This window comes from Natator depressus, chromosome 21 (assembly GCF_965152275.1).
Source record: "Natator depressus isolate rNatDep1 chromosome 21, rNatDep2.hap1, whole genome shotgun sequence".
Taxonomy (NCBI): Eukaryota; Metazoa; Chordata; order Testudines; family Cheloniidae; genus Natator; species Natator depressus.
Genome location: NC_134254.1, coordinates 7829941 through 7854524, shown reverse-complemented (window position 1 = coordinate 7854524; position 24584 = coordinate 7829941). Strand labels below are relative to the sequence as shown.

Below are 24584 nucleotides of genomic sequence, written 5' to 3'. Positions count from 1 at the left end.
TCATTCGCTCTCTTGCTCTCCCTCTCTTACCCCCACACACCCCTTAGCTTCTTGGGTCCCCACAGACCTTCCCCAGAGCAGACTTTGCTGCACTGAGAAACATTTGTCCAGCTGCTATTAAGCAGGGGTGAGCAGGTCTCAGGGTGGAGAGGTGCCTGAAATGAGGACACAAGCGAATATCAGAAGCAGGAAGCCTGCCAAACAATCATTAGGGCCACTGCATGTTGAAGGTGTTAAAAGAGCACTCAAGGAAGACAAGACACTGCAGAGAAGCTAAATGAACGTTTTGTATCAATCTTCACTGCAGAGAATGAGAGGGAGATTTTCACACCTAAGCCATTCTTTGTAGGTGACAAATCGGAGGAACTGTCCTCAACTGAGGTGCCAAGAAAGGTGGTTTTGGAACAAATTGATAAATTAAACAGTAATCAGATAAATTAAACAGTAACCAGAACCTGATGGTCTTTGCCCAAGACTTCTGAAGAAACTTAGATATGAAACTGCAGAACTACTAACTGTGATGTGTAACCTGTCGCTTAAATCAGCCTCTGTACCAGATGACTGGAGGACAGCCAATGTAACGTCGATTTTTTTAAAAAGGCTCTAGAGGTGATCCTGGCAATTACAGGCCAGTAAGCCTAACTTTAGTACCAGGCAAACTGGTTGAAACTGTAGTCAATAACAGAATTTTCAGACACATAGATTAACACAATTCGTAAGGGAAGAGTCAACACAGCTTTTGTAAAGGGAAATCGTGCCACACCAATCTATTAGAATTCTTTGAGGGGGTCAACAAACATGTGGACAAGGGTGACCCAGTGGATATAGTGTAGTTGAACTTTCAGAAAGTCTTTGACGAGGTCCCACACCAAAGGTTCTTAAGCAGAGTAAGCAGTCATGGGATAGGAGGGAAGCAGTCATGGATGAGTAACTGATAGGATATAAAAGATAGGAATAAATAATCAGTTTTCAGAATGGAAAGAGGTAAATAGCGGGGGTGCTCCAAGGATCTGCATGGGGACCCATGCTGTTCAACATATTCATAAATAATCTGGAAAAGGGATAAACAATAAGGTGGCAACATTTACAGATGATACCAAATTATTCATGATAGTTAAATCCAAAGCTGACTGAATAGTTAAAGGAATCTCACAAAAGTGGGTGACTGGGCAATGAAATGGCAGATGAAATTCAATGTTAGTAAGTACACAGTAATGCACATTGGAAAAAATAATCCCAACTATACATACGAAATGATGGGTTCTAAATTAACTGTTCCTACTCAAAAAAGATCTTGGAATCATCGTGAATAGTTGTCTGAAAACACTTGCTCGATGTGCAGCAGCAAAGAGAATGTTAGGAACCATTAGGAAAGGGACAGATAATGCAGAAAATATCATATTGACACTATATAAATCCATAGTATGCCCACACCTTGAATACTGCATGCAGTTCTGGTCACCCCATCTCAAAAAAAAACATATCTAAGAATTGGAAAAGGTACAGAGATGGGCAAGAAAAATGACTGGGTTATGGAAGAGCTTCCATATGAGGAGAGATTAAAGAGACGGACAGTTCATCTTAGAAAACAGATGACTATGGAGAGATATGATATGATAGAGATCTATAAAATCATGACAGTTAAGAAAGTGTTATTTACCCCTTCACATAACAGAGGACGAAATGATGGGCAGTGTTAACAGCTTGTGCGCGCCTCGGGCCTCGTGCATGGGGCTGTTATGCCATGGAGAACAGACCAACCAGAGGGTTCTGCACTTAACGAGTGGAGAAAGGCAGAGATCTCAGTTTAAAAGAAAGGCTATAGCTAGCAAGGGTCAGACATGCCCACACAGCCCCCTCGGCCTCAAGCCAAACTCCTTCCACAATAGGACCCCGCCCCAGGAAATACTCTGGGCAACCAGAAAGAACAGAGGCTTGAAATAGGAGCGCTGGTCTCTAGAAATCCTTCCTTTGGAATCCACGGCTCAGACTCCTTTCCCCACAGCCCCTGACTTGGGCTCAGAACAGGTCAAGACAAGTTAAAGCCGATTGAGCTAATCCGTCACTTTCTTACACCCGGCTGGGGATTACGTGGAGGTTGGTTTTATTTTCCAATGTGCCCCCCACCATCAAACCCTAGGCCTGTCCCCACTGCACAGCTGGATCTCAAGTAAAATCCAAGGGCTGCACAGAGACCACTACCACAGCACTTCATCTGGGGACCTCAAAGCCTTTTACAACGAGCAATCACTTAGGTCCTCCAAAGGCCCTGAGAATTAGCCCCTTTTTGCAGGAGTGTAAATTGAGGCATGGAGAGGGACTCAGTGAAGGTCATACTGAGTCAGTGGCAGAGCTCAGATTTCAGAGTAACAGCCGTGTTAGTCTGTATTCGCAAAAAGAAAAGGAGTACTTGTGGCACCTTAGAGACTAACCAATTTATTTGAGCATAAGCTTTCGTGAGCTACAGCTCACTTCATCGGATGCAGGACCCAGGAGTCCTGGGCTTCCCATACCCTGTTTTTCCCCTGAAGTTTTTGCCCTGCAGTGATCGTGCATGTTGATGGAAAAAAGTGCTCTGGGTGCTGAACAATCACAAAAACAATTTCTCATTCATTAATAAAAGAGCTTTTTTTTTTTTTTAAATTAACCCTTGAACGGGAGGGGGAAAAAAAAAAAAAAAGCATCCCATGAAAAGCCAGCTGGCAGTTTCTGTCCAGCTCTGCTGCTGAGCCCCTGGCTCTCCTAGCTTCACCCAGAGCCGGGGGACAGCGTAGTAAAGCCCTAGGGACAGGCAGATTGTATGCAAGCGTGTGCACATTTTCACCTCATTGTGCAGGGCTGCCTTTTCCCCTAGCCTCTCCGTCCCCAGGATCTCATCCAAAGACAGGTGAAGTCAATGGAAAGATTCCCATTGACTTTGGATCAGGCCCTGTGTATACAGAGACGCTTGGTATGCTGCAGTCCACAGTCACTTGCTATGACAGGATATTGGGAGATGTGTGCTGGGCACCCCCCAGACCCCCAGGGGCATCACCCATCTTCCCCCAGCCCATGAGGCAAGACTGTCTCAAGCTCAGTGTGGGTAGCAATGGGAGGAGGGGGGAAGAAGAGAGAAGTCTCCAGACTCCCTGTGCCACCCCTTCCCTAAACCTCCATCTGTGCTCCAGCGCCCCTGTAACGGACACCGCAGATAGCACAGAACCCCAGCAGCGAGAACCCGACAGCCCCTGGCAAGGGGCACGCAGCAAGGGATCCCAGCTGAATGCTACCGCCACCCCACGCAACCCCAGAAAAATCAACCGCCTCCACCATCTTCCCCAGCTAACGCCAGCCCTGTTACGCATCTGATCTGGTTGTGCACGGACACATTCCCGCAAGCACAATCCAACAGGTCCCACAGTGGCTTCTGCACAGGCTTAGAAGAGCTGTGGGATGAAGAGCTCAGACCACACCGCCTGCCCCTCCCCAGCAGCACCTGTACTGGGAGAGCCGAGAAAGCCGTTGGAGGCAAACTGGGGGTGCACTGTAATTAGCTCTCACCAGCTCCACCACTCACCCAGCCCCTGGGACTGCTCCGTAGCCAGAGGGGGTGGGCCCCCTGCCTGTTCTTAAATAAGATACTGTGTCACCTCTCAAAGTCAGGAGGCACCTGGGTTAAGATTTTCTCACATTGACTCCCCATATGCTGTGTCCCTTTTCGCAGCTCAGCGGGGGGTTGTTGAGACCAGTAAGAGACTGAGGGACAATCTGGAACGGAGAACATTCCCAATTGGGTGGGGTTTTCTATCCGTTTTCTGTAACTGCCTGGGATTTTCTGCCCCCTCTCACCATTCACAGTCAGCATTCGTGCCGCCCTCTTGCTTTTTCCTGCTCTCTGGCAGAGGACCAGTCGCCCCAGGAACCAGCAGGCTACCCCCACCAGGGTCCTCTTGCAAACATCCAGAACAACATGCCCTGCTCCCCTTCCAAATGAGGGCGAGCAGAGGGCGAGTGGGCTGCAGACTGAATCTGTGGGCAAGTCATCTGTGGTACCAGACAGCCGGCCCTCCCCCCAGAGCACCCAGATAAAGCATGCCAGAACAATGCTCTTCTGGACATGCGGCCTGGCACTGAGAACGACAGACGAGAGTCAGTCCCAAAATCAGCAGCAGGCCGCTGCCAGCTGGGGAGAGCAAGTGGAACCGGTATAGCAGGGCTGGCAGTGCCATGACCCCCCCCAATCCCCGGTACAGGAATATGGGTGCTGTCAGGCTAGTCTTGGCTTTGCAACTCCTCCATGCTTGGATGTCACTCCCAACGGGAGCTCAGTAACACTGCGGGCTGGGTGCCTAGCTGTGTACACGCCCTGCAGCAGCTGACTTCAAACCTCTTCATCGTCCATTCCGATCCTAGTTCCACGGGGACGCCTCCCACAGCCGGCCTAGCTAGCCAGAGCCAGCGTGCACCACCAGAGCCAGCATGTTCCTGAGGCTGACTGGCCTGAGCCTGCGGGCACGGTCAGCTGCCAGTGAAGTCACCGTGCAGAGGGCACTCAGCAGCCTGCATGATCAGCCCCTACGCGTGGGGGAGGGAACGGAGGGCAGCAGTTCTGCGCTGCCCTCGATTCATCTGGGCGGCCCAGGCCCCGACCTTCCCTTCCCTTCCCTTGAGTGCTAACGGCTGGGAGCCCCCCCCGAGCGGGGCTCAGGTGGAGACTTGGATCCATGGCTGCTTTGAGCCGGGCGCCATTTCTGCACCACCAGCGCTGCAGCTGCTGAACTGTCGAGGGTTACATAATTAGCCCGGGAAAGCGAGTGCTGACTCTGAAGGAGGAACAAGAGCTTCTTGCTGTTTCAGGCTCCTGTCCCTGCTCGCTCGGGAAAGCCACAGAAGGAAAAAGGAGGAGGGGGGCCTGAGTTTGGATAGCCAAGGAAGGTGCAGGGCAGCCCAGAGACAGTATACTGGGGCGGGGGCTCGCCCAGCCTGGCTCTCCCATGAAAATGCTCCGTGCGCCCCCATGGCCTGAATGAGCCACCCAAACGAGCCTCCTTTCCCTTCTCGACCTAGTGTCTTCTTTGGCTTCCCCCGCTGCACTCTTGGAGCTCGCACCCTCCTGAGGGAGGGAGGCATAGGCTCCGTTTCACAGCAGGGGCACTGTCAAGGCGCTCGTCGACACATGGAGTTATTCCTTACGATCTCCCTGGGGTGGACGCTCTCATCTGGATTAGGTCTGCCTTGTTCCTGTCCATGGCTTACGCTAACTCTGGACAACTCTCATTCCACAAGAACGGCCTCACTTGACGTTTACACACTACCTTGAAAACCACGGGGAAGTGGGGAAAGCCACAGGGGAGCCAACCCAAAGTGCTGGGGACCTGCCAATTTAAAAGCAGCCGCAGCTGGAGTCGGGCAGGGAGGGCGGAGGATTGGCACCAAGAGGAATCCTGCAGGGGCAGCCCTGAGGAAGCCAGGGCAGGCTACACCCTGGGTACCACCAGCTCAGAAGGAAGCGAGCTGGGAGGCTGGCTCTGCGTGAGAGGGGGAGGAACCAGGCTGTTTAGCAACAAAACAGGGTGTTTGTCGACATGGAGCACCAGTTGCCAGCCTCCCACAAAAGCCGTCTCATTATCCCCTAATTATTGCCTTGGCAGTTCCTGCAATTAACGCCTGCTTGAGTGGCTGCTGTAGGGGGAAATAAAGGGTTAGTGAGACATTACAGTCAATCAGGCTGCTGGAGGGTTGATCAGAGCCCAGACCACCAAACTCCTGTGCTACGGGGCCCTGGGGGCAATGGAGGAGAACCCAGAGGCATGTGGCCCCTACCTGAGATGGCTCAGGCCTAGCAGAGGTAACCGGGAGTCTCTTGGACCGAACCCCACAGAGAGTCACCCACTTCCAGCTTCCCTGATGTCATGGAGACCAAAATGCTCTTCCTCTCTTTGGGGTTTGGGGGGATGCAGAAGAACTTCACCCCCTTGGCTGGGAGGATTCCCACCTGCCAGAAGCTGCCTTTTCCATTGCAAATCAAACAAGGAGGGACAAAAGCTTTGATTTTCCTGCAAATGGGGCATTTTTCACCACTTCACACTCCCCCACCCTGGATCGTCAGGAATGGTTCTGCATAGCTCAGGAGAGAGGAAGACTGGCAGCTGGCAGCAGCAGACTCCGGGAAGTGGGGATTTCATTACATGAGAAGCTTGTGTTGCTTCCAGCAGAGGATCTCAAAACACTTTGCAGACACTGATAAATGGAGTTGAATACATCCCTGTAAGGTAGGTCTTATCCTCAGTGTACCAATGGGGAAACTGAGGCACAGAAGACTTGACAGTGCCAAAAGGGGCCTTAACAAATTGGGGCAGATTAGAATCCACATCTCCTGACTCCCAGTGTCTTAATGAGGACTTGTGGCACCTTAGAGACTAACCAATTTATTTGAGCATGAGCTTTCGTGAGCTACAGCTCACTTCACCGGACGCTCATGAAAGCTCATGCTCAAATAAATTGGTTAGTCTCTAAGGTGCCACAAGTCCTCCTTTTCTTTTTGCGAATACAGACTAACACGGCTGTTACTCTGAAAAGTGTCTTAATGGTGACTGGTCAAGGGGATGTGAGAGAGAGCAGAATGCTTCAGTGTCCGTTTGCTTCACTCTGATGTATGAAGGTGGCATCTAAAAGGTATTTTCCCCAAAAGTCCTTCCCCACCCCCACCCCCCGCCACTTAGAAATACCAAGACTCTCAAGTCTCCCTGGTTTAAAATGAAGGTTGTCTTGGATGACCCAGAAATAGGGAGTGGGAGGTCTCTTCCCTTCTTTGGAGGATTAGGGTGTCAAATCTTTATCAAAGAGCTTTTATCTTTGTCGATTTTAAGGCCAGAAGGCACCCTTATGATCTAGTCTGACCTCCTGCATAACACTGACCAGAGAATCTCCCCCGGTGATTCCCGCATCCAGCAGAATTGTCTCCCGACTCTTTGAAAGGTCTTTGGTTTTAACAGAAAAAGAGAAAAATGCCTACAAAGTGTTACACAACCCGAGTACAATTTGCTTCCTCTCTTAAGTAAGTTAGTGTTTTGATGTTGGGGATACAAGGCAGCAAAAGCTCCTAGGTCTTTACTCTACTGAAGTTTCCCATGAAAAACAGGTTTTGACAAGAGCTGATTTTCTAGTGTAAAACCATGTTCCAAGCATCTCTATGCATCACAAAGGGCTCAAGCTGATTTCCCCCCCACCCTTCTACCTCCCAACTGCAGGTCACCTCTAGCCACAAGTATTGTCCTTCCTTCAGCTCACTCCAGAAACTGCTCCACCCTGCACGCTGATGAACCCTGCTCAACAAGAGACAGACTCATTCCACCGCCACTCTGACTGCAACACACAGAACCAGGGCTGCATATCAAACAGCTGCAGTCAGAGCCCTGCTGGAAGAGAGGGAGAAGCTTTGGAGGGAGCTGTACCCATGGGCTAGGTTCGCTGTGGCCAAGCAGCAGGAGACAGGAACTGCCCAACCAGCTCTTCAGAGACAGCTCTGAAGAGCTGGCTGGGCATGCTGTGGGACGCTGTCTAGCAATCTTCTTCTTCTTCCCAGCCCTGGCTTGTGGGGCAAAAACACCAGATGCAGGAGCAGAAGTGACTGTCTAGTACAGCAGTTCTCAACCAGGGGTCAGAGGCCCCCTGTGGGGCCACGAGCAAGTTTCAGGGGGTCCGCCAAATAGGGCTGGCATTACACTCATTGGGGCCCACCTCTGCCCTGAGACCCGCCACCTGGGGCTGAAGCCAAAGCTTGAGCAGCTTAGCCTTGCAGTGCCCCCCATGGCGTGGGCCCCCGTGCAATTGCCCTGCTTCCTACCCCCGAATGCCAGCCCTGGCTTTTTTATGCAGAAAACCAGTTGTTGTGGCACAGCTGGGCTGTGGAGTTTTTATAGCATGTTGGGGGGGGGGGGTTAAAAAAGAAAAAAGTTGAGAACCCCTGGTCTAGTACACTGGCAGTATGATCGACCCCTCCAATAGATGTCGTGTCCTTTTTATTCATTAATTATTATTATTACCACCTTTCTCGATTCTAATCCTTCGAGGTGCTCTCCGGTCACATGTTCCAGCTTTGCTATTCAGCTGAGGGCTTGCAACTTTCATTAAAACACAACAACCCCCCCCCCACACACACACACACCATTTTCCCACCAGGAGCTGCAACTTTAAGAAATACCCTGACTATCGAGAGAGCTGGCAACGCTGAAGAGAAAAGGAACCACCAGCCACAGTGATGGCAGGGGGAAGTGACAGGTAAGGGGGAGTGATTTCCCCCCATGTGCAAAGCACAAGATATTTATTTGAAATACAAATTATTTTATTTCAGATTAAGGAAAACAAAGTCAAGTGGGAGAGACAGCAAGCGAGCAGCGACTGCCTCTAACATTCCACATCTGGAAGGCAACACAAGAGAGAACTGGGGTGGCCGCAGGTAGAAGAAATTCCTCCCACGCCTAAAAGATACCCTGCACAGAAAGCTTAATGACGCCTCTCCTTTAGTTTCCCAGCTCCCACACAGAACTGGGGCGTTGGTAGGAGAGGAAACAGCAAGGCAAAAATCCTGCAGGGCTCCTAAGGGTTAACCAAACCTCACCAACCACCAGGGAGGATTAGGCCGTAATGCACATGTCTGGATGGTGTTTGCACTGAATTCTATTCCAACTGACATAAGGTCTGGGCTGGAGATTGAGCAGGGCTCTGGGATCGGTCTGGCCACCGCCCAGGAGACAGGAGGGCGTGCAAACACGCACACAACCCTCTCCAAACCACTACCAGGGAAAACAGGAGACCCTGGCACTGAGTAGCACTGCAGGATGCTAGTGGGAGGGAGCCACTGAGCAGTGAGGGGCTCAGCAAGCCAGCTGCTAAGACCGTGCCCGCACGGCCCAATGCCTTTGCCCTATGCCAGTCGAGGACGGAGGCTAGGCAGCACTGACAATCGCCTGCCATGGGATTTGACAAAGCAGTTCATTGGCAAAGGGCTTGCCAGGCACTGACAGCCCATGAAGAAGCCATGGGCCTGGATTTCTGCATCAAGAATGGGGACCCGCTCCACTGGGATGTGGCATGCACCGCCAGGAGATGGCAGCATGCATCCCCAGCAAGTGAGCCCCCAGACACAGGCACCTCCAGCACCATCTCCTTAGAACTCAGGCGCCGCCCAACCCTTGCACCCCTCTTCTCTCGTACAAGATCTCTGCCTGGAGAATCTCCTCTGGCTGCAACGGCGCCGGCTCCCAGCTCTGTCTCCAGATGGCATGATTCACAGAACGCCAGGCTCATCCCCTCTCTGGCGCTCCTGCCTCAGAGAATCTCACCGTTAGCCCTTCCTTCTTCCTCCCCAGCTTCTCCAAGGCCAATTACTGCTACCCTCTGGTTTCCATGGGAACTCCACAGGCAAAGCTGGCTCCCCAGCAAGGTCAAAGATTACCCAGCGTGGATGCCGAAATGCAGCCGCGCGTGCAGCTGCTGAAGGCACAGTCCCATTCCAGAGATAAAGGCTAAAGCCCAATGCACCTCCACCCCCATCTCACCTGCCCCCCCGTCCTTTGGGAAGAAAGGGATGCAGGGTCCTACGGAGCCCAAAATTGGCGCTGTATCTTTATCACAAACCTGCTTCCCTTTCTGGACCAGAGAGCTAGCGAGGCCATAGACACACGCGGGCCAAAAAGGAGAGCACCCTCGGGACCTGCTGGGTTGAGCGTTGCAATGGACGGATGAGGCAGGAGGGGCTCATTTGGGGAAGCAGCTGCACATTCGGGTGCACTCGTTAGGTGAGACTTAAAATGGGGCCACGTGTCTCCCTACATACAACACCCGGCGCTTTTAAACGACGCCTCCCACCGACTTCAGGGGATCCGTCCCCCGCGCAAACAGGTTTGGGCTGAGATCTCAGAGGGTGGCTACTGTATCCCAGCCAGTTCACCCTGCCCGACTCATTAATAAACCCAGCTGGATGGGCCACCCTTCGCACGGACCGCATGATGGTTACCAGACATGCAAGAATTTTAATACCTCTACCCTTCTCACCAGGAGTTCCAGAGTTCACTGGGTTCTGGGAGACCAAGTTTTTTCAACCTTACGTGCCTACAGTTATACCTCTAACGAAGAGGCCTGATGGCAAAGGTTCTGAGTACCCTATTTCTTCTGAGAACGAGAAGTCTCAGGCCGTTGATTACAGCGTCTAACGCTCGGGCCTGAGTGTGAAAGCGTTCAGCCTCTCTGTGCCCCCGTGTTTCCATCTGTAAGATGTGGGTGAGAACACTGGCCAGCTTTCATTCATTACTGACTGTAAAGTACTTTGAGGTCCTCAGACAAAAGGCACCACAGAAGCCTACTGCAGGCAGCTGAGTAGAGTGCGTGAGGGCTTGTCTATAAGGCGAGTTAGCGCACGGCCAGCCAGGGCCTCAGTCCGCAGCACGCCAAGACTTTTACTGCACGGTTGCAGCGTCCACATGGTGAGCTACTGCACAGCAAGCTGGTGCACTACACCCTACACACTGAGTAGACAAGCCCTTGGAAAGATATATATACCCCCCCCCCACTGCTATCTACTGGAGAAAATCAGAATAGTTGACCTGTGCATCATACACCCCATACTGCAAACACCTAAGGGAGAGTCTCCTTTAGCTCAGGGACCTGTGCTTTTGTAATCAGAGGGTCTAGACTGGCCCTGGGCATGAAGCTCTGAATAGTCATGGTTGTCAGCAGATTGAACACTGTCCAGGTCCCAGGTGCTGCAGATTTGTTGAAAACCATTATTATTGGGTTTTAAGGGCTTGGCAGGCTGCCTCCTGCTGGAATTGCAACTGCTTGACAGCTCCATTCCCCGTGTGGCTCATTCTGTCCTAATTTGCCATTTCTCAAGGTGGCAAAAAACACACTCCAAGACATTCAGAGTGATGGGAGAGTGGGAAGAATAGGACCAGAAGAGCAGCTGCAGCTTCACCTCCAAAGAGGCACTGCTCTCCCCGCTCTGGGCTGTGCACAGCAGCCCGGAAGAGCTGTCCACGCGGGCGCTCTGACAGCAATAAGCCTGGCTGGGGAAACAGGAGGTAATTAATTCAGATGTGTGTGTGTGGATGTGAAGAAGAAGGGGAAAAAAAGCCATCTCCCTCCTCCTGAGGGGCTTGTTCCGCCCTCACTCCAGCCAAGTGCTAGAAAGCCAATATGGTCTTATTAATTCCAGGCTGCAGAGCAACATGCAGTGCCTGATAATGTCCTTGTTCCAAAGGAAACTGTTTCCTCTGGTAAAAATAAATCCCCTGTCCAAGGAGCCCTCCCCCACTCGAGGATACTTTCTAAGGCCGCTTCAGCCACTTGTGATGTTGAAGTTTCCTGGGTAGCAGTGCCAGCCGTGCCGCCCTCTATCTCCTCCTGTACCTACGAGTGTGCCTCCCTGGAGACCTCTCAGGCTGGATTTCAGAACACAAGGACCCCTTGTGTGAACAAGGAAACATCCTTCCAGGGAACCTCCCAGGAACAACGCCGGCCTCTTCTCCCCTCTCTGCTGGAGCATTTCAGTGAGGATCTGCCACTCTCGGTTTCACTTCCGACTCCCAGATCTGTGCAGATTACGCAGCCATCACAGCAGCCATCTGGCAAAGGGGTAAGCTGTGCCCAGCATGGCCTTGAGGGATAACAGGCTTGGAGTATTCACGATGGGAGGATGTCATTAACGTCATTCAGGGATCAGATGAGGCCAGGTCAGGGGTTGCTGGGCACCGTTCCAGGTGAAAGGTACTCAATCTGTTTTTTATTGGACCAGTGAATTAGTTTATTTACACTGGATTTCAGACCAACAAGGTCCTTACACGTGAACCTAAGACAGCTCCTACAATGCACCTCCCATCCAGCCCTAGAGTATGCCCACCCTCAGCTCCTTTGACGCACCTTATTCTTGCTCTCGATTTATTCCTGTGCCCTCCCACAGCTGTGGATACACCTCACTCCTGACCTGCAAATCCCGCCTCTCCCCCAGTACTGCCCTCACCCCCACCAGAGCTCTGCCAATGCACCTCAACCCCAGAGCTGCAGCCTCCCCCTGCTACTCCAGTTCTGGGCTTCACCTGAACAGAGAAACAGCCTGTCATGCAGAGTTGTGTGAAGAGCTGTACAATGCCCACTCAGGTTTCTCTAATTCCACCCAGGCATGGGTGCGAATGAGCTGCTGGCATTTTGTCGAGCCCCACTTCAAGGAAGTCTAGACACCACCAGAGTGTCTACACTAAGACTCCCACCACTGTGAGCACAGAAGGAGCCATACTAGTGGGAGAATCCTGCAGGCAGGCAAGGCCTAGGAGCTAGAATGAGATACACCCAATTCCTGCTCACTTAGGCCCCTATGAGTCTTTGGAAGAGACAATGAGTGTAACTCTTTCTGCCACTGTGGCATCTTTTAAGGGCACAGCCTTTTGCTTTTCTGACAGAGATGCTCTTTTTATTCATCTGTTTCAAACACCATAACCCACAGCACCTGGAGCGAGCTCTGTGCAGTGGGGATGGGCACACATGCAAAGTTCTTTCAGCTCCCAACTAAAACCTCTCCAACACATCATCAAGGATCTACAACCTATCCTGAAGGACGACCCATCACTCTCACAGATCTTGGGAGACAGGCCAGTCCTTGCCTACAGACAGCCCCCCAACCTGAAGCAAATACTCACCAGCAACCGCACACCACACAACAGAACCACTCACCCAGGAACCTATCCTTGCAACAAAGCCCGTTGCCAACTGTGCCCACATATCTATTCAGGGGACACCATCATAGGGCCTATTCACATCAGCCACACTATCAGAGGCTCGTTCACCTGCACATCTACCAATGTGATATATGCCATCATGTGCCAGCAATGCCCCTCTGCCATGTACATTGGCCAAACTGGACAGTCTCCTACGTAAAAGAATAAATGGACACAAATCAGACGTCAAGAATTATAACATTCAAAACCAGCCGGAGAACACTTCAATCTCTCTGGTCACTCGATTACAGACCTAAAAGTGGCAATTCTTCAACAAAAAAACTTCAAAAACAGACTCCAACGAGAAACTGCTGAATTGGAATTAATTTGCAAACCGGATACAATTAACTTAGGCTTGAATAGAGACTGGGCCCTTCCTGCCGGACATGGCAGCTGCAAGCCACAGCCAGGAAACACAGAGCACTCTTCTCCTGCCCCTCAGGAGGAAATACTCTACTCCCTCCATTGCCACCTCACCCTGAGCAGGGGGAACATGGCTGTTGGGACCAGCCGGAACATTCCTGCCGCTAACGAGGGCAGGAGAGAAGAAGTGACCTCAGTGATGAGGGGGATGCTTGAATCTCATTACCAGCACAAGACAAATGGAAGACTCGTCACTGAGTGAATTCATGCAGATTTATTCACACCTGGGGCAGAGACATCTTGGGATCGGTCAATGCCCACACCTGAAATGCCACTGTGTAAATGCACAGTATTCCGATTGCCTGTCTGGCCAGGGGAGATGGCATCAGCTCCTAATGCCCCATGCCCCAGAGGGGCCAAGAAAGCAAAGGGTGAACCGAGCCACATAGCTACTTCTGAGAGGCTGCCGTTAAGGAGGGGGATCTCCCTTGGGGCTGGGGGTAGGGATGCCTGGTAGAAAAGAACAGAGCTAGCCCAGAAGAGAAAGAGGAGATTGGAGTGCTGGGTAGAAGAAGCTACTTGGAAAGAGAAGATGTGCCAAGTAGTAGGAAGTTAAGAGGCCTGGCAAAGGCTGCCCCACTCATCTAGTTTTTATTCTGCTGGTCTCGGGTTTGTTTTGTATTAGAGAGGGTAACAATTCACCAGCCCATGCACCAGCATTCACAGGCCCCCTCCACAGAGCATCCCAGACTCCACTATTGCATGGGAGCTTTCCTCCAGTCCTGCCCCAGGTGGGGAAGGGGCTTTGACCCTTCCCGCTCCCATGATGCATCTCTAATCTTCGTTTCACTTGGACTAAACAGAATCACGAAGGGCAATGGGGATGCTCGGGGGATTCAGAGATGGAGAATTTTGCCTCAAGGCCCAGTTGTTGGCCAGTAGGGGGCCTACATGAAGTGAATTTGCTGGGTTCAGTCCAACTCCGAGCAGATATGACCACAGTGGAGACAAGCCGCCCACCACCCAACAGTCCCATTGTAAGCAAGCTTAGAAGAGGACTGTCTGCGCCATGGGGGGCTGAATTCCCCTTTCACCCATCGAGCAAGTGCCACCAGGCCAGGGATGAGGCACAGCAGCAGGGTGAGGCTCACCTGTACCATGCCTGCTCTGGGGACGGAGAGGCAGGTACTCTCCAGAACGGTCAAGCCAGCTCCTCGCACCAGCATTAAGTTCACAAAGCAAAACTACACCACAATGTAATAGACTTGATGATGCATGCAAAATCAGCCCAGGTGATGAATCAGAACATGTTCCTTGAGGTTTAACAGCAACATACTAAAGCATCACTTGAATGACAGGCTCATAACAATCAGCCAGGATTCATTCCTTCAGCCCCTGCATAGTAGAACACCTGCGTGCACTGGCTAGTTGAGTGCATTTGGGATCTTTAATAACAAATACACATAAATAAGTATTGACCATGGCTCCTGGCAGAAGAGGAATGTGCTTGTTTTCTGATAGAGGCACCAACAATTGGAAGTCCCAGAGACAGGCTGGGGTTTCATTTAAGCGTCAGACAACATCTCAGACGACATCGATCGTGGTCTGTTTAGGCTGCAGCCTAAGCAAAAGATCTCTCCAGATCTCAGACTAGACCCAACAATGCACGGCTGTTAGGGAAGATATGGGTTCGGCCTACTACAAACAAATCGTTAGGCACAGAGGCCTTTCTGTATGTCACTAGACTGTACAACGTGGCCTTTTTGGACTTCAGAGGGGCAGCAGGCATAGAACCCAGATTCTCCTGTTCCCAAAGCCCAGGCCTCTGTCCGTTGGGCTAAAGGAGAGTCTCCAACCACACTAGACTAGTAGGACATGCAGTTGAGTATGTCCAGGTCCATTCAGCAGAGCACAATGACAATATCTATTACATTTATACTTCCCCTTTTTTTACTGAGAGGTCTCTCAAGTACACACATGCAGGAATCACTTCTCCAGCACTGAAATGCAGCCATGGCTGGTGCAGAGCATGACAGTTGTTGCTGGCACAGATGCATCACACAAAAACACAAGGTGATGAAGAATTCTGTATCGAACTGAAACTGCAGGGGAAATTTAGTTTGGCAGAATGTAGCAATCCACATTGGAATTTGGCCAAGACAATGGGTCCCCCCAGCCCCCAATGAAACATGCCAGGGATCTTTACTGAACATACTAGTCAGGGCTCAGTTTTGCCTGGCACCTTCTCCAGCAACATAGCACCTCTGGGGCATTGGCTACAGGACTGTCTTAGAGGGGAGACTGCCACATTCTCAACCACCACCAGCACTCCCTCAGGACAGTGCACTGACTCCAGTTAGCCCTTCCAAGCAGCATCCTGCAATGGAAGCACATTGTAGTCTAAGGGTCAGAGAACAGGACCAGGAACTCAAGTTCTAACCTCAGCTCTGCCATATCACTTCCCCTCAGTGCCTCACTTTCCCCACCTGGAAAATGAAGAGCCCCAAAAACACAACAGATCCCCCCCTTACCTCACAGATGTGGTGTTCCTCCAATCTCACCTGATGCGTTCTCCCTCTCTCACCATATCCCAGGCTCCCCCTCTGAATGTGCTCTGTCCCTTTGAACACTGTTGCCTCGTGCCTACAGACCTTGTTTCCACCAAGAGGACATACACTCAGAATTTGTGCAAAGGCAGGGCCCACCCCTGACTGCTAAGATCCCCTTTCCCTTAAGAAGGGCTCGGGTCCCCAGCACTGGTGGGATGCCAAAAACCAATTGATACAAACTGACAAGCTCATCAGGGTGTCACCGCAACAGGGACGCGAGATCACTACAGCCTCATGGGAGCTTGTCAAAGCCACCTCTACGGACATTCGTCCACTCACACGCTATAAACATACACCCAGGCATGCACCACAAACGCATACAGAGCAGGGGAGCCTCTTGCTGCCCATGAAGCCGGCCGACACACACTGCCCCCAGGAGCACGCACTGGCTGGCACATTCAACCCTGGTTGTGGCAGCAAAGCTCAGTAATATTCATGGCACACCGCAGCAAGACGGCTGTCCACACAGAAACGGGGGGGGGGAATGGATGCAATTCAAGTGCAGGCTGCAATAGACCAGGAACCTGGCATCTAGAAGCCTCCTTGCCAGGCGGATTCCCTGCACTGGAGGAGGGGAGCTCTGCGCTTGAAATATTTATCCCTCACCCTGGCTATAATTAGCATCCTCACAGCCTCCATGATCCAGGCACCTGCCAGGGAAGCAGCCCAGGTCAGGCGCCGTGGTGAAAGCGGTTGCCAGCACAAGACTGTGCATGATGTCAGCTATTTGAGGCATTAAACAAGGACTCACCGTGCTGCCGCTCCGCGTCCCTCCTTGCCGTGTGGCTAGATCCCAAGCCATGGTGACCCTTCCTTGCAACTTCCTCCGGCCAGATCCCCTTCTCCTTCCCTGCAGAGCTCCCTGGGGAATGGAAGCCGCTATCTCTCTCCCCCCCACACACTCAGATTCCCCCTCCCTCCCTTGCTAGTCACTCATCTCTGTCTCCAGACAGTCACCGGGCTCAGCTCGGCAAGAAGATGCTGCTGCGGAATCCGGCATCCTTCCCTGGGAGCCGGAGCTGGGCATGCTCCATGCGCTCCCGAGGGTACTTAAAGGTCACGTGATGCCTGAGCTGTCATTTCGAGCAAGAAGTAAGTAGTAGGGGAGCAGGATTAACTCTGTCCTGATCCTAGGAAGAGCAGCGACAGCAGCCCCCCACAGCTGGGTGACCCCTTACAACCTGGCAGGCCACGCAGTTTAATCATTACTGTCACCCGCATGGAAAGGTGGCTAACGCAGGGGATGGGGCCACGCCAGGACCACTGAGCGGTGCCCAATCCTGCAGTCTTGACTCCCACGAGTAACCCCGCCACTGTCAGGGAGGCAACTCAACAGAGTAAATGCACCAGGATCCACCCCTGTACAGTGGGGCTGGGCGTGGATTTTTTGGCTAACCCTTTGGGGTTTTTTGCTGCAAATGGTTTTGGTTAAAACCAAAACTGTTCATGACACAGGGTCAATTTCTACGAATCTCCCGTCTGGAAGAGAGCTTTGAAATGGTCACCATGCCCCATGCTGACATTTTTGAACCGGAAAGTTTCAGTTTTTTGAGTCAAAATTACTTTTTCATTTAGAAATTTGAGTCAATGAAGACTTAAAGAGATAAAGAAGAAGAATCATAGAATATCAGGGTTGGAAGGGACTTCAGGAGGTCATCCAGTCCAACCCCCTGCTCAAAGCAGAGCCAATCCCCACAACCCATTTCAACCGAAGCGAATTCAACAACCTTTTGGTTGGAAAAATTTGAGGTTTCAACTTTTCAGCCCGATTCAGGATGGGAAGCACATGTCAATCTTGAAAACGTTCACAGGAGAGGAAAACGGCTTTCTGCCCCACTCTCTAGTACATCACCCCAGACATGCAGTGCCACCTCTCACCAGTGCAGGATGGGCATCAGACAGTGTCTTGTTCAACCTAGTTTTATTCATGCCACGTGACTGGGCACCACTCCTTCCCCTGGGAAACAATTCCCAGCTGGAAAGGTCTCACTACGGGTGTGTCTGTACTTGGATTCTTACGGTGGATTTTTCAATAGCACTCAGCCCTGGCTTAACTCAGCTCCCATTAAGTCAGTGGGAGGTTTACCACCTATCTCTGGTACTTATCTGCCCCCCATTGCTGTAGTATCTGGACATATTTAGTGTATTTATCCACACAACACCCCTCTGAGGCACAGAGAGACCAAGTGACTGTCCCATGGCCACACACGGGGTCTGTGGCAGAGCAGGGAATTAAACCCACATCTCCCAAGTGCTAGGCTAGTGCCCTAACCACTGGGCCATCCTCTTATCAACTCCAATGGCCTAACCCTGTGGACAATGCTGAGTGCTTCTGAAATCCTGGACATATCCATGATCTAACCTGTGTTACTATAACAGCATTATAGAGCCTAGGCTGCAGCTTAGGGTTAAAACACTGCCAGGGCAAATGTTTGCATGTTGTCCACATTCACTTCCATCCCAATGCTCCCAATTACACCCCCAGCAGCAGCAGGGAACACGATCGGAGGGTTGTTTGAAGACTTAGCTGCCCCCCGGGGAAGCAGCTGCCCACAGCCACCTTGGGTTTGACTTGTGGTCGCTGGCAAAGGCTCTCTAAGGAGCACAGCCCTAGAGCATCTGGATGTCCAATTATTGATGCAGCATGGATGTCAGCATGAAGGGGAACTGGTAACAGGCTGATAGGAGGGAAGAGAAGCAGTGAGACAGACAGACAGACTCGTCCTCAGCAGCCAGCAGACAGACACTCTACAGCTAACTTTCAGCACAACCCTGAATGGGCACAGGCCTCTTTAGGACACTGATTAACCAGATTGTCTGGCCACAGCTGTTCATTGTTGTCCCGTTTGAGCAATAAGAACCTCACAGTACCTTGCTGAGCAGAAGGGTGAGACACCAAGATCCTGGCGCTCAGGGATCAGAGCCAGAGATTTTCTGAGCAACGGGTGGGCAGGCGGAGAGTTCTTTACTGAAGAGGGTCCCTTGCTGGTGCAGGGGCCTGGCACACAGCACTGCCCTGGTTCTCCCTGCCCTGCCGGGGACCACAACATTAAGAGATGTCACCATGCTGGGGAGGGGAGGGGGAGGAGAGGCTATTCTCTCCCCCCTCCAGCAGTGCAGGACTCTCTGGCACTGGAGCAGAGCCAGAGATGTGGCTGGCACAGGGTGGGGGAGGGTCACAGGTTCTCTGAAAAGAAAAACACCCTTGATCCTCTAATCCATGTTAGCCGGAAGCTTTAGGGGCTGAGAGGGGATTGGCTTTCACTGAATTCCCTGCCCCACATCTCCAAACCCCTCCCTCACCGGTGATGGGCTGAGGACCCAGGTTAACCCCCTCCCTGCCAGGCTTGTAGGGCTAAGGTGACCTTGGACCAACAGCACTGCTAATGAATAGCTACATAGGTGCAGGGCCAGCACCATCTGGGGGCATGAGGCCTTCCAGCCCGAGTCAACAGACTAGGGCTAGCAGGGCTCATGCTAGCACTCTAAAACAGCTGTGTAGAGTAGACAACGCTTTGAAGTCGCATCTCAGGCTGCAGGGAGCTCAGGCCCTGAAGCCTAGGGAACGGCGGGCTTCAGAGCTCCAGCCACAGCTTCAAATACAGCTAATTTTAGAGAGCCAGCTGAGCCTTAGCCTTTCATCCTGGGTCAACAGACTCACTCCAACATCCTGTGTGGGCACCTCTTTCGCAGTCCCTTCCCCTGTTCCATCGGCCTCTCTCTTCCCCCTCCACCCAGCCCGCCCATCGCTGACCTCTGACAACTGCAGGCCCCACAGCCCCACCGTAAATTTGGCCTTGTCCTGCAGCCCTGTCCCCCACTGCCAAAAAGCCCTGCTCCCCACCCCACAGCCCAGGGATTTCTAGGGTCCCAAAAGCCAGCGCTAGGAGAACGTCAAGGGCAAACGCAATTGGCGAGGCAGGCTGTCCTTAAGGAGGTGAAAGTTACATCACAGACAGGCCCAAAGGAGGAAAAGGGATATGCCAGCACAAGAGACCGGGGAACCTCACGAGCACCCTTGCATCGGCACCTGGGGCTGGAGGGGCAGGGGGCTTGGCACAGCTCCTGACAAGAGTCAGCCCTCAGCCGGGGGCTGTTTCAATCCCTTACCCCTCACCACAGCAGGAGAAGCCGTGGCCCACAGGCCGGTGGTCAGTTCTAGAGCCCCTGTGCCTAGAGCCCCTGCTGCCTGCTCTGGGCACAAAAGGGCCCTTCTTTTTCAGGGCACAATTCTGATGAACAGAGCGAGGTGAGGCAGCAAGAGAGGAAAGCGCTTTCTCCTTGCCGCCTCTGTGCTGGGGAGAGGAGTCCAAGCCCCCAGCCAGCACGGAAAGCAACAGCCAACGCTCCCTTCCTCCCCAGAGGGCCAGGCTGACCAAGGGGCTGGAGCAGACAGGGCAGGGAGCGATTTCACAGAGCCAGTCACGCTAAAATGGTGGCTAAGGAGGACCAATATAGTAGCCCTGATGCTAAGCTGTGTTCTCTTACCACCCACCACCCTCCCCCCGCATCACACTGGCACCAAAGGACAGTCAAGCGAGATTCTGCCCACCACGCATTTTACCATGGAGGGTTGCGCCTCACGTGTGTGGAAATGTGAAGGGACACACACACACACAAACAGACCTCTAAAGCTGCCCGTTGTACATTTCCTGCACACTTTGGCACCACCTCGTGGGAAGCTGTTGCAAATGCGGCCACACCACCAGCACCTTGCATGGCAGAGCGCTTTGCAGGGAATATGCAGATAGTGTGGAGAGCAGCAGGCAAACAGACAGGAGGGGTGGCAGAGGAGGAAGCTCTAGCCAAGGCACCTGGGCAAACCCTCTGCTTACAGCTTATTATTTGGTAGCTCCTAGGAGCCCAATCAAGGCTCAGGGCTCAGCTGCACTGCGTGCTACACAAGCAAGTAACAGAAGACAGTCGTTGCCTAGAGAGAGTACGATCTAGGCCGCTAATCGGCCACCTTAGGATTTTTTGATCTCTCAAGGTATTTATTGCACCCAGTGCTGTGGCCTCTGCAGATTCTGTGATGTCACTCTGCAGAGCAGATAGCACCACGGTGTAGCGATCTCCTCTGAAACGCCAGCCACAAAGCAAGCTGGAACTCTGCTTAGTGCCTTGGCAGAAAGGAAGGCTGAACCAAGTGGCCCAGAAGCCATAATCCTCCCATCTGGGGCGTCAGCATCCTTTCCACAGCAGCCCACTGCAGAGTTACAGGCAAGATGGCCCCGATTCAAGGCAGGAAGTGAATCAGAGAGAAAGCACCACTGCTCCCCCCCCAAAAAAATCGTTGAGGGAAAAGTCCAACAGGGAAGAAGGCAACAGGGTTCTAGGAAGGGTACAGTAGGGCCAGATCCTCAGCTGGTGGAAATCAAAGGAGTTGTGCTGATTTACTTAGGGTGCAAGCTTTTGGGCAGTACTGTCCTTTTGCTCTGTGTTTATACAGTGCCTAGCACCATGGGGTCCTGGGCCAAGCCTGCCGCAATACAAATAATCAACAATCGTTTCCATCTGCTGAGGATCCGGCCCATAGAACCGGAGAGCCTGACCAGGGTTTGGTTTAAAACTGTGCTGTAGCAGCGACAGCGTTCTGTATTTGGTTCTCTAGGAGGATCCAAAAAGGCTTGAGAAAGTTCTTACTCAGCAAGACTTTTCCCTAAGAGAAGAGCCTATTTTCATGCAAATAGGGCTGGATACAGGATGGTCTGGGCTGGTTGGTTTTGCCCGCAATGTTGCAGACCCCTCTGAAGTCCCTGCTAGAAGTGTCTGCATCTAAAATACCAGTGTGGCACAGGGGGCTCTCGTCCATGCACGGGAACCAACCCTAAATGTGGTCCCCAGTTTCTCCTGGCACAAGCTCTCTCAGCAGATGCTGGGAGCGACCCAATGCGGAACTTCCCAGCTTGTGTATCTAAGATCAAAGCTGGTGCTGCACCAGCCCTGTCTCCTAGACAGAGGGTCAGCAGGGGGTGTCTGCTTCTGATGCAGCCTCTCCAGAAGAAGGGATCCTTCCTGTGGGAAAGGATGGCATGCGGGCTGGGAGGGAAATTCAGCTATCCATGGATGTGCCTGGTTGCAGAGCCTATGACCCGAGTCATCCCACCAGCCAGAGCTTAAGCTCAGCCTATGGCTGGGCAGGCTATAGAAACTTTAGGACAGATCCTCAGCTCCTGTCAATGGAGCTACACCAATTTACCCTCTATGTGGATTTGGTAGGAGGTGTGGGAGGAGTTTGCACTGGGGAACGAAAGACATGAGACAACGCCAATCACAGCAGGCCTCGTCTACAGATCCCGTCATCCATGCAGCAAGTTGGAACCCAGCTAAAGTAGTGAGTGGGCCGGACCTGACAGGATGAAGACAGGTTGGAATTAGCCACTGGGATCACAGCCAGTGTTAGCTACTGAAAAGACCACACCGGGGTCTGGGAGAGCTGTGGGCAGTGCCCAATTGGAGGACCGCCAAGCCCCATCCCTCCTCAACAACAACTGGCAGGAGTCCTGGCTCCAGCAAAGCTCCTGTTTAAGAGATATGCAATCCCTAAGCATGATGGGAAGATTTTGCTGATTGCAGCAGGTCATTTAGGCCTCTGAAAGGCATTGTCTGGGTATATAAGGACAAGGCACCGCATGCTGCTATCAAGCTTCTGCCTAGTTTCCAACAGCGCTAACACAGGTTCCACTCCACGGCTTGTAGCAACACTGGGAGCTCTGCCACCGATGAGGTTTTGGCTGCTACCCTCCTTTTCAGCATTGTCCTTTAGTCCCACTGAGGGCAGGTGCAACTGACTCAGTGCTGTCGGAGCAATGCGTGATCTGAAGATAGCAATTGTCCACCCAACTCCACACCCCCACCCACTCACCCTCCACCAGCACATCGGCGTCTGAAGCAATCCTACCCACAGCATAGCTGCATACTGTGCACAAGGAGCTATCAAATGTTATAGCAGTGTCAGCCCAACTTGCCCTTCCAACATTTCAGTAATTACCCAATAGTTCTGTCCTCCCGGTTTATACCCACTTCCCCAGCCCAGAAAACAGCTAAAGGCATTTGCTGGGGGGTGGGGGGGTGGAAATAGCTCCTAAAGTTAGCAAACAGCAGAAACAACAATAAAAACCTTCCCACTTACTTGATAAAATATATGGCCCCCTGGCATGTGGTGCCTGTCTCCCAGCCTTTGGGCAAGTCTGAAAAGATACAACAGCAAAAGCAGACATCATTCATCTGTTCAAGAGTGGAACTCCCTGTTGCAGGATATTACAGATGCAATTTTTAGCTTATTACCTTTCAAGAAAGCACTCATTTGAATAAGAATATCTTCTGCAGTTACATTAGGCAAGCTCAAAATTATTCCAGGATACCAGCTTTTGGGGCACAAACTGATTGCCAGCTAAGCTCAGAGGAGCTTCCCTCACGTGAGGTAGTATTGCACAGTTACCTGCATCTTTCCAGTCTCCCACCCATCATTGGTCACTGTTGAGAAAGGGGAGGGACCAGAGAGACAATGAGCTAGTTCTAGGGAGGCAGGAGGTGGGGTACCGGAATAGAAGGGCCACTGAGTCAGTTCCAGTCTGACAACTCTGTCTGTTCCCGAGTTACAAACCCATTACTATGCACCTGGAATGCGGCATCTCAGGAAATTTCAGCTGAAAGTGACCCATCTTGACACCCTCCCTCCCAACCCATGCGGAGTCAGAAATTACAACCCATGTTGTTTTTAGCTCTTCCCCTATGGTTTTACGAGGGTCTGGCTGAAGCACACAGAGGACAGCAGCACAGAACTAGATTGTGGGACAATTCGCTTGTTCAGAGGCTCACAGCATTTCCAAGGGCCTAGCGATTTGGGCCCCTGCCCTCAAATGTGAGGCCCCATAAAGAGATCCAATTTTCAGAGAGAGCTGAGCACCCACCCTCGGGAAATTAGGCTCCTTACAGGCCTTTCAAGTCAGGCCCAGTTATGTTCCCTGCATGTGTGCTGTGAAGTTACATAAAAACAAATACTCTTGCCAGAAGGTTGTAATGTAACATGACTTGATTTCTTAGAATTCAGAAGGATAACACATAAGAACCCCAAACCAGAGACACACAAAGCAGGCTGCACCCTAAAACTGAGAGGCACAACTGACCCCCAACTTACTGGCTGCAAACTGACACCTGCTCCCAGGCTTCACTGCAGGGGCCCCCTAGCATGCAAGCAGGGCCAGGGAACCCTTCCCCCCAACCTCCACATTCAAAGAGATAACTTGCAACTCCCACAATCCTCAGTACATCACAGCTCACCCACTCCCCTTCTGAAACCCTGTGGGTGTGTGCAGAGAGACAAATTCAGTGTCCCTGAATTGGAGTAGAACGTTGCAGACCACTGGAAGCAGACCAGTTTGTTAAACTAGTTTAGTTTTCACTGCTGAGGCTACAAGAGGATTTCCAGTATTTCACTCAGCTTGGTTTAACTCTTGTTTCTAGCCAGTTTTGCTCTCTGGCTCCCTCTCACAGCAATCCAATGCTAGCATGTCTGGGTTCTCAGCAATAGAAGGAATCAACCCCCCTTTTCAACACTGTTAGAGGCAAACACTGCTAAAACTAGCCGACGTTTCACATTGGCTCTTGAAAGAGGTTGATAGTATTGGCGTAAGGAGCAAAATGTATTAACCCCTTCATCCCTGGATTGTTTACAAGGTAGCTCTAGAGGGGATACTCTAACACTGACAGCTGCAGGATGTTCTATTAACCGTGCAGAGGGGGAAGGGGAAACACATGTGACCAGGAGAGCAGCTGCAGTCATGACGACACAGTCAGCCATTGGCAGTTTTAGAGGCTTGTTCCTTACCTGTGCTGGCAAAGTGCCCACTCTGGATGGGGG

General features: G+C 51.8%; 1 protein-coding gene across 1 annotated transcript in view; it reads right to left on the bottom strand.

Annotated features, from left to right (window-relative positions):
- The window catches only part of PLEKHA6 (pleckstrin homology domain containing A6), a 129724-nt gene extending 113029 nt beyond the window's left edge, over positions 1 to 16695 (bottom strand). The window contains exon 1 of the mRNA XM_074936397.1: positions 16473 to 16695. The gene's annotated coding sequence lies outside the window, so the exon portion shown is untranslated. The remainder of the gene's footprint in view (positions 1 to 16472) is intronic.
- Positions 16696 to 24584: the final 7889 nt, after the last annotated feature.